Below are 12,353 nucleotides of genomic sequence, written 5' to 3' on the forward strand. Positions count from 1 at the left end.
TATTGAAGCTAAATCCAATGGAATGAAAATTGCAACATATAGTCTTCACATCCGAACAAAATGAACGAATGCATTCCTCTTGAAATGGTCACATATCCATAAATTGAGAAGCCACGTGGAATTAAGGTAGAGAGATAAATCAACAAGGTACGGATCAAGAACGAATAATCGGTAAGAAATCCCAATCTCAAACCAATATCCGTGGAAGAAGAACTAGAGCTACTAGAATTCCCACCTATGAAACTCCCAAACCTTTCCGGTTATGCAATCAGGTGTTGGGGATACAGGGGAAGCATAATATCTCACCCAAACTAGCAAATCCTACATCCAGCAGTATCCATCCTTCAACACATAACCAAGAAACCTTTGGAAACCATCTACCTCAACCTTCAAAAAGCATCCGTTATACAAGTTATGGCAATACTCCCGAACTCCCGCCCCAGTACTGGGTGGCGTCGAGGTTATCTCACCAACGAACTGCATAAAAGAGATTTTCGATGTCGGCGTACTAAACTCAGGTATTCCAAAACTGCAACGATAAAATTATGATGACAACACCTCAGAGCTCAACTCCCTGGGACAATTCCACTAAACCCCTGATAGGAGGCACCACGACAATGTTCTCATCATAAAACCATCGGAACGATTCCAAGATACCCGCGTGATCCTAAAAAATTTTTAGTGACATTTGAGAAGAGAAGAGTCAAAACTCTACGTCAGGATGCCTTACCAGAGCGATGAGCAGACTGGGAAGTAAAAAGAATTCCTAATCTCTCCGATATATAATTCCTAAATGACTCAAAACATTTTTCTAGACACAACTCGGCCGCTAAAAACGATCAAGCAATGGGGCTCCTAAGGTCGGGGAAGGCTCTGATACCAACTTGTAACACCCTCTATGCGAATATAGCTCCCACGTGTCGAGGCACGACTTAGAGACATAATCGCATTGAAGGCATATGTCGCAGGTTAGGCAATCTTCACAACATCCCATGTAATAATAATAAAAGGGGAGATAACATAGTTGGCTTACACTCGCCACGTCAATCAAGTACATAAATAACATTACATCAACCAAACACTCATGGCCTGACTACGGCGCCAAAATAAAAGAGAACCCAACACGCGACACGGTCCCAATCACCCCCAACTGGGCACCACTACTGATCATCGGGAAAGGAAACATAGTATCGTTGAGAGTCTTCGTCGAACTCCCACTTGAGCTCATACGCGTCTCTTGGAGTGAAATCATCAGGCCCTGCATCTGGTGTAATAGTAATCTGTGAGCCACAGGGACTCACCAATCTCGCACCCTCGCGATCAAGACTATTTGAGCTTAAAGGTGGGGCAAGGTAAAATATGAGTGGAGCTGCAGCAAGCGACTAGCAAGTATGGTGGCTAACTTATTCGCAAAGGAGAGCGAGGAGAGGAGGCAAAGCACGAGCGAGAAGCTAGAGAAAAACCTACACAAACATTACTCCAACACCGTGTCCACTTCCCGGACCCCGCCGAGAAGAGGCCATCACGGAAACACACTCAGTTGATTCATTTTAATTATGTTAAGGTTCAAGTTATCTACAACCGGACATTAACAAATTCCCATCTGCCCATAACCGCGGGCACGGCTTTCGAAAGTTCAAACCCTGCAGGGGAGTCCCAACTTAGCCCATGACAAGCTCTCACGGTCAACGAAGGAATAGACCTCCTCCCAAGACGTTCCGATCAGACTCGGTATCTCGGTAACTCAAGACACTTCGACAGGTTAAAACAAGACCAGCAACACCACCCGAATGTGCCGACAAATCCCGATAGGAGCTGCACATATCTCTTTCTCAGGGCACACTCAGATGAGACATCCTACGAGTAAAACCAACCCTCAAGTTGCCCCGAGGTGGCCCCGCAGTCTACTTGGTCAGACCAACACTCAGAGGAGCACTGGCCTGGGGGGGGGGCTAAAATAAGATGACCCTTGAGTCTGCAGAACCCAAGGGAAAGAAAAGGCTAGGTGGCAAAAGGTAAGACCAATGTTGGGCATTGCTGGAAAAGCTTTAATCAAGGCGAACTATCAAGGGGTTCCCATTATAACCCAACCGCGTAAGGAACGCAAAATCCGGGAACATAACACCGATATGACGGAAACTAGGGCGGCAAGAGTGGAACAAAACACTAGGCGAGAGGCCGAGCCTTCCACCCTTTACCAAGTATATAGATTCATTAAGATAACATAGCAATATAATGATATCCCAACAAGTAAATAAATGTTCCAACAAGGAACAACCTCCAAACTTCACCTGCAACTAGCAACGCTATAAGAGGGGCTGAGCAAAGCGGTAACATAGTCAATCAACGGTTTGCTAGGAAAATGGTGGGTTAGAGGTTTGACATGGCAATTTGGGAGGCTGGCAAGCAAGTGGTAGGCATCGTAGCAATGGCATAGCAAAAGAGCGAGCAAACTAGCATAGCAAAGATAGTAGTGATTTCGAGGGTATGATCATCTTGCCTGCACAGTTGTCAGAGTTGGCTGGATCCTCAAAAGCAAACTCAACGGGCTCCTCGTTAGCGAACTCGTCTCCCAGCTCTACCCAAACAATACAAAACAGCAACAAGGATACAATCAACCACGTGCAAGAACAAGCAATATGATGAAATGATGTTATGCTATGCGGGATGCGATGCGGGATGTCAAATGCAAGATATGACAGGAAATGGATGAACCTGGCCTCAACTTGGAATTCCAAGGGTGCCGCTGGAAATATGAGATGAAATCGCTTGAAAACGATATAAAGAACGCCGGAATCGGAGTTACGGTTTGGAAATGGCAAGCGATTCAAAAATGACACCGGTCTGCGATTTACAGCAAGTAGGCATCTAAATGCAATGAAATGAACATGCTACAGCACCCAAACATAACAACAAAATAAATGGCAGGGATGCACACAAGATGCTTAACAAAAGTCTAGCACTGAGCTACGGCCAAATCATCCATTAACAGGTTCAAACAAGCATGGCAAAAACGCAAATGGTAAAACAGATCTCAGACTTAGTGAAATTAACACTTGTCTGGAATTTCAGATCATATAGCCCTCTTCGGAGCAACAAAAAACATGCTACAGGACCTGAACATGACAAAGAAAGACATGGCATGGAGCTACTCAACAAGCTTAACAAAAGTCCCTTAGTGACCTTGAGCCAAAAGGGATCACAAAATATAATAACAAGCACCCGAACATAGCAAAAACATAATCAGTTTTCAGACTTGGTGAAAACTGGGACATGCTGAAACATAACTCACGAAGGCATGTTTACGAGCTCGATGCACTCACTACGGTGCAAGTCATGGCAAGACAAGCATACACCCATAAAGAAGGCACAAAATACAAGCTAGATATGGCAAGAACAATGGCATATCATGCACGGATCAACTACAATAACATCGGCAAAATCGCAAACAAGTTGACGATCTGCCTAGATTCACCACGAAGCAAAAGTAGAGCTCAATTGACTCAAGCTAGGGTGCTCCATAATTGCAAACAAAGACATGGATGGATAGAGCACTACAATATTAACAAAACTCCCTTACTGATCATCCTCAAAAGAGGCACGGATCACTAGGAAACAACATGAACATATGGCATCGTGACTAAACAATCCCAGGACTTAGTGAAATCACTAAGACCCTGAAAACAGAATTAGCAAGTGCACCACTTTGCAAGCTTGCACAAGTCACCACACACATCCTAAAAATACATGGGTTGCACCTCTGGATAGATGACAAAACCCTTAACAAAACATATGAAGAACTCACGGGCATATCATGCACACATTAATCATGGCAAAAAGACAAAAGTGCTAAACGGAGTAACAGATCTGACAATTATCTCAAGTAGCCCTCTTCTAACAGCATTTCGGGCATCAAGATGAGCTCAAATGAAAATGATGCAATGGAATGAAATGATGTACTCTCTGAGATGATCATTTTGATATGCTATATGCATGAATCGGAGCTACGGATGCAAAGTTACGGAGCCGCAAACATGGGCATATGAGCTAAAAATCCCGAGGACTTCACGAAAAATGACCTAGGGTTAGGATTTCAGATCTGAGATCTGCGCGGATTACGAGGCCGCCGGAGTTACTGTTCACCACCGGAATGTCGAGGTTGCCGGAGAGGCTTGTGGCGGCCGGAGCTGTCAGGGCCGGGGCGGAGGCGGCCGGGCGGCGGCGGCGGCCGGCGCGCGGCAGCGGGCGGCGGGGCGGCGACCGGCGCGCGGCAGCGGCGCGGAGGACGGCGCCGGCGACGCGTGGAGGCGGCGTGGGCGGCGGCCGGCGCGTGGGCGGCGGTGGCGCGCGGCGGCTGCGCGTGGAGGAGGGCGGCGGCTGCGCGTGGACGGCGGCGGGGCGATGCGGGCCGGGGGGCCGGCCTCGGGCCCCTGCGGGCTGCGGCGGCGGCGGGCACTGGGTGCCACGTGGCGCGTCCTGGGTGGGCGGCGGAGGCGGCGGACGTTGTCCGGCCCGCTCCGGACACGTCCGGCGGCGGCGGATCTGGGATTTTTAGGGTTAGGGGGAGAGGGTCCGCGAATTTGGAATGGGGGTGTATATATAGGCCTAGGGGGAGCTAGGAGAGTCCAAATGAGGTGCGGTTTTCGGCCACGCGATCGTGATCGAACGCTCTAGGACATGGAACAGAGTTTGGTGGGTTTTGGGCCAAAATGGAGGGGTGTTGGGCTGCGACACACACGAGGCCTTTTCGGTCCCTCGGTTAACCGTTGGAGTATCAAACGAAGTCCAAATGGTACGAAACTTGACAGGCGGTCTACCGGTAGTAAACCAAGGCCGCTTGGCAAGTCTCGGTCCAATCCGGAAATGTTTAATCCCCACACATGAAAGAAAGCTAGAAATGACCACCGGAGGAGAACGAAGCGCCGGAATGCAAAACGGACAACGGGGAAAACGCTCGAATGCATGAGACGAACACGTATGCAAATGCAATGCACATGATGACATGATATGAGATGCATGACAAAGACAACAACACACGGAGACAAAAACCCGAACCCGAGGAAATAAATATAACTTAACGCCGGAAACGGCAAGAGTTGGAGTACAAATTGGGAAAGTTACATCCGGGGTGTTACACCAGGGCACAATCGCAGTAGTTCTCCCAGTGCTACCTTAGCTGATATAGCGGAACGTAAGGTACCAAAACATGGGAGCCGGGCAAACCCAACATTTGACCAAAGACATGATTCGGAGCTGATGCATATAGGGCCAAACTCGCGACACCGAACACTCCCTAAGGTATTCGGTCTTTATAACATATGTCGGGCTGAACAATGCCCTTAATAATAGACCCCGAGTGTCCAGTACGTGCAATATCCTGACGTGGCCACATGCCAATAACATCAGCATCCTTCTCGGTTGTATTGAGTATCCGGAGGATGTGAGCAACCAGAGACAGTAAAAAAGGTTTACGCAGGGTCTTAATCTGAAAAGAAACCTTTGAGCGGGTCCCTGCTGCACGTCTGCGCCTGTGTCTCCGTTGTGCCATGTCTTGGACGGGTGTAGCACAATTGTCATCTATAAAAGAGAAGAACTTAGGTGAAATTTGTCGTGCCAGAAAATTGGTTATTACCAATAGACCATTAAAATTCAAGATAAGTCAAGTTTGAGCTGGACTAGCCCTGATTACACGTGGGAAGCCCTGGTACCGTCTATGAGGGTTTGACCATCAAACCAATCTCATGTGTATGTGGTGATGCCCCGGACTCGTCTAACCGTGTCCGTGGTCTTGACGACCAGTCATTTTTTCTTATTGGTGAGGCCGTCTAGTGTTTGGCTGTTAAAGTCGCCGCACATTCTTCCGCGCGTAGAGAATGCTCAGTGTTTCCACTAACTATGATGGTGCCACATGGACCGGGCATCTTGAGCTTGAGAGAAGCGTAATGCGGTATTGCATTAAAATGAGCGAAAGACGCTCTCCCGAGTAGTGCTTGATAGCCACTTCGGAATAGAGCGATGTAGAAAGTTAGCCTTTCGCTTCGGAAGTTGTTGGGAGAGCCGAATACAACCTCTAGTAATAGAGAGCCCGTACAACGGGCCTCTAGGCCTGGTATTACTCCCTTGAAGGCAATACTACTGTGGCTTATTTGTGTCGGGTCTATCCCCATTTTGCGGACTGTGTCCTGATATATCAGATTTAGACTACTGCCACCGTCCATGAGGACTCGTGTGAGATAGTATCCATGTATTATTGGGTCTAACACCAAGGCAGCCAATCCTTCATGCCGGATGCTTGTCGTGTGGTCCCCGCGATCGAAAGTGAACGGGTAGGCCAACCAGGGGTTGGACCTAGGGGTGACGGGCTCTATGGCCCGTGTGTCTCGGAGTGCATGTTTGTTTCTCCTCTTTGTCACATGGATCATGTTTACTGTTTTAACCTATGGTGGGAATTTTTTTTGTCCTCCAGTGCTTTGTTGGAGAGGTTCACCCTCGTCTTCACTTGGTGTCTCCCCCCCTTGTGTTTGGCGTTTAGCTTACCGGCCTGCTTAAAGACCCAACATTGTCTGTGGGTGTGATTCGCAGGTTTATCGGGGGTGCCATTAATCTGACATAGTTTGTCAAGAATCCTGTTTAGGCCAGACGGTCCCTCTCTGCTGCCTTTGAAAGGCCTTTTCCGCTGACCAGGTCGAGAGCCCCTGAATCCAGCGTTTACCGCCGTATTATCTGGGCTATCTTCTTTATTTTGATGCTTGTTTTTACTGCGTCGTGGTTTTCCATTGCCATCCCTGACTTCAGATGTGCTTGGGTCGCTGGTGCTACTGCGGGCTAACCAGCTATCTTCGCCCGTGCAAAAGCGGGTCATGAGGCTTGTCAGGGCTGCCATTGTTCTCGGTTTTTCTTGGTCGAGGTGTCTGGCGAGCCATTCGTCTTGGACGCTGTGTTTGAAAGCTGCTAAGGCTTTGTCGTCCGAACAGTCGACGATTTGGTTCTTCTTAGTGAGAAATCTGTTCCAAAGCTTTCGGGCTGACTCTCCGGGCTGTTGAATTATATGACTTAAATCATCTGCATCCAGAGGTTGCACATAGGTCCCTTGAAAATTAGCCCTAAAAGCGTCCTCGAGGTCCTCCCAACTTCCAATTGAGTTTTCGGGGAGGCTTTTTAGCCAGTGTCGAGCTGGCCCTTTAAGCTTGAGGGGCAAGTATTTGATGGCATGGAGATCGTCTCCGCGAGCCATATGGATATGGAGGATAAAGTCCTCAATGCAGACCCCAGGGTTTGTGGTCCCGTCGTACGCCTCTATGTTCACTGGTTTGAATCCTTCTGGGAATTCATGATCCAGCACCTCATCGGTGAAACATAGGGGGTGTGCGGCACCCCTGTATTTGGATGTGCCATGACGTTCGGATGGTTGTAGTATTCGGTTTTGATTTTGTACCGGAGCACGCTTCCTAGATCCATAGATGGATCTGGTCATACCGGATTTTTGGCACAAGTCCTCACGTAGATCGTGTGTTGACTTATGTGTGACCTTGTTAGCTGCTCTATCGTGGTCATAAGGTGGTTGATCCGGCCGGTTGGCCGTTTCAATTTTTGGCTGTGTGGGCTCTAAGGCCTCATCGTCGAATTCAGGTAGTAGCTTGCGCTTTGGATAGCTCTTTGTGTGGTAACTTCCACTATACTTTTCTGCGTTGTCGAGCACTTTGTTCCACCTGCTGTTGAGTGTATTTTGTGCGGCCTTAAGCCTTTGCTTCTGCTTCTTCAGACTCCTCGCTGTGGCAATAAGCCTTCTGCGGAGGTTCTCTTGCTCGAAGTGCATTTCTGGGATGATGTGTGCATCTTCGTCCGGACTGTTTCTTCCCCAAAGGGGGTTTGATGAGGTTTATCCTCGGCGTCGCCATGTTCAGACGTCGGATCCGTACTATGTTCGCCGCTTGCAGCTTCGTCATGCTTTGCCGCCGGGGCGATGTGGTCGTCGTTTCCTCTGGAGTCGACTGGAGTGTTATTTTCTCTTCCGTTGTTATCGCTGTTTTTGCTATGGCGGGACTTAGGGCGGCGCCGCTGACATCGGTGCTTGGGTTGCTTCTTGGAGGGGCCATCCTCCGCTGTCTCTTCGCCATTGCCTTCTTTGGGTGTATCCACCATGTATATGTTATGTGATGAGGTGGCGGTCCAGCGCCCCGTGGGCGGTGGTTCCTGTTCATCTCCTGCAACATCGTCCATACCGTCGATGTCTTCGGAGTCGAAGTTGAGCATGTCGGTTAAATCATCGACAGTGGCTACTAAGTGGGTGGTGGGTGGGCAGCGAATTTCTTCGTCGTCCGCATCCCATTCTAGCCGGACATAGTTCGGCCAAGGTTCTCCTGACAAGGAGAGAGACCTTAATGAATTTAGCACATCGCCGAAAGGCGAGTGCTGGAAGATATCCGCGGAGGTGAACTCTATGATCGGCACCCAGTCGGATTCGATGGGCACAGATGTAAGCGGCTCGGAGTCCGTGGCTGGAGATGAATCCAGTGGTTTGGCGACACGGCTCTCGTAAGGGGTGAAGTCAGTATCCGGCTCTATCACCACTGAGAGTGCGGCCTCCATGGCGGGGTCTATCCCTTCGCTCTCGGATGGCGCGATTTGCTCCGGATTAACGGCCGGAGTAGTTGCAGATGCGATCTCCCGAATATTGTCTCACAGCAGAGTTACGTCATGCTCGTCGTGACTGTGCGGCGCACCTGACATGGGCTCGAATCCGTCGAAGATCAAGTCTCCGCGGATGTCGGCAGTGTAGTTTAAGTTTCCGAACCTGACCTGATGGCCAGGGGCGTAGCTCTCGATCTACTCCAGATGGCCAAGCGAATTGGCCCGCAGTGCGAAGCCGCCGAATACGAAGATCTGTCCGGGGAGGAAAACCTCACCCTGGACCGCATCGTTACCGATGATCGAAGGAGCCATCGAGCCTTACGGTGATGGCACAGTGGAACTCTCAATGAAAGCACCAATGTCAGTGTCAAAACTGGCGGATCTCGGGTAGGGGGTCCCGAACTATGCGTCTAAGGCGGATGGTAACAGGAGGCAAGGGACATGATGTTTACCCAGGTTCGGGCCCTCTTGATGGAGGTAATACCCTACGTCCTGCTTGATTGTTCTTGATGATATGAGTATTACAAGAGTTGATCTACCACGAGATTGTAGAGGCTAAACCCTAGAAGCTAGCCTATGGTATGATTGTATGTTGTCCTACGAACTAAACCCTCCGGTTTATATAGACACCGGAGGGGGCTAGGGTTACACAGAGTCGGTTACAAGGGAGGATATCTACACATCCGTATTGCCTAGCTTGCCTTCCACGCCAAGGAGAGCCCCATCCGGACACGGGACGAAGTCTTCAATCTTGTATCTTCATAGTCCAACAGTCCGGCCAAAGGATATAGTCCGGCTGTCCGGAGACCCCCTAATCCAGGACTCCCTCACTCACAATCACAAAAGATTTCCATGATAGTGTATTTATATGTGAAAGTTCTCTTCCTTATACTAATTATTCGTGAATTGCTTGTATGACCAATATTGTGATTGCCAAGCCTCAAAAGATTTCACTTCCTAAACCCAATGTGAAGCTACCACTTGGCATGATATGATTTCAACTTCATGATATTTAATTTATTCAACAATTTACTCATAGGATATAAGTGAAGCACAAGAGTAAATGACATAGAAAAGAGCTTTGTTGACGGGAGATATGAATGCCGCTTACTTAGCCTCCTTGGCAACTATTTGAGGACTCTATTTTATTTAAAAAAATTCAGATCTAAGTACTTTATTAAAACAGAAAGCAAAACAAAATAAAATGACATTTTAAGAATATCAAAACTCATGTGAGGAAGCAAAAACTTAGGCTCAACCGATACTAACCGATAATTGTTGAAGAAGAAGGGTGGGATGCCTACTAGGGCATCCCCAAGCTTAGATGCTTGAGACTTCTTGAAATATTATTTTGGGGTGCCTTGGGCATCCCCAAGCTTGAGCTTTTGTGTCTCCTTAATTCCTCTCATATAACAGTTTTCCTAAATCTCAAAAACTTCATCCACACAAAACTCAACAAGAACTCGTGAGATAAGTTAGTATAAACCAATGCAAAAACCTTATCATTCTCCACTGTAGCAAATCACTAAAATTATTATTCAACATTGCACACTAAATGTCTCTGCATATTTAATACTCCTATCCTCAAATAGAATCATTAAACAAGTAAACATATGCAAACAATGCAAACATAACAACAATCTGCCAAAACAGTACAGTCTGTAAAGAATGCAAGAGTATCAATACTTATTCAACTCCAAACATTATGAAAATTTTACACACTGAAGAAATTTTATCAGAGCTCATTTTTCAAAAAGTTTCAACATTTTATCACATTCTGACTTTTCTAGGGAATTTTTGCAACAGCGGTAAACTTTCTATTTTCAAACAACAACATGTATACTTACAAAATAAGCATGGCAAAGGCTATCATTGCCACTTTTATTGAAATAAAGGATGCAAAACATTATTCTAAATAACAGAAAGCAAATCCTAACAAAATAAAATGATGCTCCAAGCAAAACACATATCATGTGACGAATGAAAACATAGCTCCAAGTGAGGTTACCGATAATGTTGGAGACGAAAGAGGGGATGCCTTCCGGGGCATCCCCAAGCTGAGTTGCTTGGATATTCCTTGGATATTAACTCAGGGTGCCTTGGGCATCCCCAAGCTTAGGGTCTTGTCACTCCTTATTCTCCTCATATCGACATCTCACCCAAAAATTGAAAACTTCAATCACACAAAACTTAACGGAACTTTGTGAGATAGGTTAGTATGATAAAGATCAAACAATTTCACTTTTGGTACTGTCAAAGACAAGATTCATAATTGTTCTCACACAATGCCTATTGTATCATATCATTTCCACAATTTATATTGAGCAATATATGAAGGAAATATGCCCTAGAGGCAATAATAAAGTTGTTATTTATATTTCCTTATATCATGATAAATGTTTATTATTCATGCTAGAATTGTATTAATCGGAAACTTAGTACATGTGTGAATACATAGACAAACTGGGTGTCACTAGTATGCCTCTACTTGACTAGCTCGTTAATCAAAGATGGTTATGTTTCCTAGCCATGGACAAAGAGTTGTCATTTGATTAACAGGATCACATCATTAGAGAATGATGTGATTGACTTGACCCATCCGTTAGCTTAGCACGATGATCGTTTAGTTTGTTGCTATTGCTTTCTTCATAACTTATACATGTTCCTATGACTATGAGATTATGCAACTCCCGAATACCGTAGGAACACTTAGTGTGCTATCAAACGTCACAACGTAACTGGGTGACTATAAAGATGCTCTACAGGTGTCTCCGATGGTGTTTGTTGAGTTGGCATAGATCGAGATTAGGATTTGTCACTCCGTGTATCGGAGAGGTATCTCTGGGCCCTCTCGGTAATGCACATCACTATAAGCCTTGCAAGCAATGTGACTAATGAGTTAGTTACAGTATGTTGCATTACGGAATGAGTAAAGAGACTTGCCAGTAACGAGATTGAACTAGGTATTGAGATACCGACGATCGAATCTCGGGCAAGTAACATACCGATGACAAAGGGAACAACATATGTTGTTATGTGGTTTGACCGATAAAGATCTTCGTAGAATATGTAGGAGCCAATATGAGCATCCAATTTCCGCTATTGGTTATTGACCGGAGATGAGTCTCGGTCATGTCTACATAGTTCTCGAACCCGTAGGGTCCGCACGCTTAATGTTCGATGATGATCAGTATTATGAGTTTATGTGTTTTGATGTACCGAAGGTTGTTCGGAGTCCCAGATGAGATCCCGGACATGACGAGGAGTCTCGAAATGGCCGAGACATAAAGATTGATATATTGGAAGGTTATATTCGGAGATCGGAAAGGTTCCGGGGGTCATCGGATAAATACCGGAGTACCGGGGAGTTACCGGAACCTCCCGGGGGGTCAATGGGCCTTCATGGGCCTTAGTGGAAATAGAAGGCAGCAAGGGAGCTGTGGGGTGCGCCCTCCTAGGCCCAAACCAAATTGGTTTAGGGCTTGGGGGCCGCCCCCTCTTTCCTTCTCCCCTCCTCCTCTTTCCTTCCCCTCCTAGTTGGACTAGGAAAGGGGGAACCTACTCCTAGTTGGATTAGGATTCCCCCCTTGGGGCGCACCCTATGAGGCCGCCGGCCCCCTTCCCTTGCTCCTTTATATACGGGGGCAGGGGCACCCTAGAACACACAAGTTGATCATTGATCCCTTAGCCATGTGCGGTGCCCCCCTCCACCATAATCCACC

Source organism: Triticum urartu, chromosome 2A (assembly GCF_056163025.1).
Source record: "Triticum urartu cultivar PI428250 chromosome 2A, HENAU_Tu73, whole genome shotgun sequence".
NCBI classification, from domain to species: domain Eukaryota; kingdom Viridiplantae; phylum Streptophyta; class Magnoliopsida; order Poales; family Poaceae; genus Triticum; species Triticum urartu.